Source organism: Tenrec ecaudatus, chromosome 12 (assembly GCF_050624435.1).
Source record: "Tenrec ecaudatus isolate mTenEca1 chromosome 12, mTenEca1.hap1, whole genome shotgun sequence".
Classification (NCBI taxonomy): domain Eukaryota; kingdom Metazoa; phylum Chordata; class Mammalia; order Afrosoricida; family Tenrecidae; genus Tenrec; species Tenrec ecaudatus.
Window position 1 is genome coordinate 77,155,314 of NC_134541.1, and position 1,706 is coordinate 77,157,019.

General features: G+C 44.0%; 1 pseudogene; it reads right to left on the reverse strand.

The window, feature by feature from the left end:
• Window positions 1-234: 234 nt before the first annotated feature.
• LOC142422722 (ran guanine nucleotide release factor pseudogene) lies at window positions 235-1,240 on the reverse strand (annotated as a pseudogene).
• Window positions 1,241-1,706: the final 466 nt, after the last annotated feature.

Genomic DNA, 1,706 nt, shown 5'->3' on the forward strand with positions numbered 1-1,706 from the left:
CAGGCTTCCTCAAAACATTTTTTTGCAATTTTGTCAATTTTTCTAAGCTTTCCTTTACTTTTTCACCCCCTTTACCCCACCCTACGTACACATTTTATTCTTTTTATTTTATTATAAAGCAAGTTTATTTCTGCAAAATGGAGGTGTGTGTCTGATGTTTCTCCTCGTAGGACTGGTCCCACAGGTCCACAGTAGTAGCATGGCATTGGGCTCCAGCCTCTTGCTTCAGCATCTTCACTGGGGACCAAAGATGTTGGGATAGATCATGAAGGGTCAGACTGGTCACAAGCTGTTCAAAGTGGTCCAGGCTCCAGGGCTGGATGATACATTTTCAGGGCCATGAGAAGATCCGTTCTCAGGATGGGGCTGCTTGAAGGTTAGCAGGAGGTCGGTGTGGTACAGAGCCAGTGGCAACAAGGCTGGGTGTAGTTTCACCTCCTTTGCCCCCTGCTGGTTTCCTTCGATAACTGCTGCTTGCCACAGAGGATCCACGACTCTTGACAGCAGCCACTCAAGGTGAGGTTGTCCAAAGGGAGGGGCCGCACAGCCTCCACGTGCGCACCCCTAACTCCCTGCACCCCGCCAACACCCTCAAAGTGGTACAGCGCAGCCTCTTCACCCTGCATGTGAGCTTGCAGCTACGGAAATGACCTGGCTCTGATCTGTCGCCGCGATGGCAGAAAACTTCCTGATTATCCAGGACAGGCTGGAGGTCACTTACATCAATGGTCCCAGGCTGAGGATGGTGAAGAATGCGCCTCCATGGGCTTAAGGGTAGGGGTGGGCACTAGAGAGGCTTAAAAGAAACCCGCATGGATCAGGCTAGGCAGCATCACCTCCTCAGCTCTGAGCCGCAGGCCACCGCCTGCTCCCTTGCATACTTTATTCTTATAGCTTCTTCTTCCTCTTCTTACTCCCACCTTCCCCACTCATGTAACTCTCTCCCTTTTCTACATTTTCTATCTATGATTCCCTGCTCCTGTTAGACTTCTCTCCTGTAATTCAAAAGAGCCAACTACACCTACAAAACCCAACAGCCCATACACCACTGAAAGCTTCACTGGGATACATGTCAACAATAGTGAACTGCAGTACACTAAAGGGAGGAAGGGGGAATCAAGAATAACAAAATCAAACAACCCACAATAACTTAAGAACAATGGAGTACCATGAAACAAAGTCCCTGAAACTATTAAAATAGAATTTAAAAGAAGGGTGTTTAGGTACCTTTAAGAGACATGGGGATTACTTCTGGAGGGGAAAGAAAACAAAATCAAAACAATAGAAAAACTAAAATCTCACACCAAAAGGAATCTAAAAAGATAAACAATGATGTAACAGAAAAAGGTGAAACAGTAAAAGACCTGAGGAATAGAATGGAAGAAAAGAAAATTAAACCAATATACTCGAAGAAAATCACTCATCACAGCCAATGAGAAAAGCAGTCAGCCAACCAACCAACTAATAAATCTAATAAATCCTAAGAATGATGTGGGACACTATTTTGAGCAACAAACGACATCTTGTCAGGATCATGGAGCAAGAAGAAAACCAAATTTTGTACAGAAAGTAGTAACAAAAAACCATGGGAAAAATGTCTCCAACATCAACAGTGGGGAGAAATAACTATCAAGAAGTTGAGAGAACCACAAATATAGACGAGAATAAAAATATTGAGACATATTGTAATAAAACTATTCAACTTT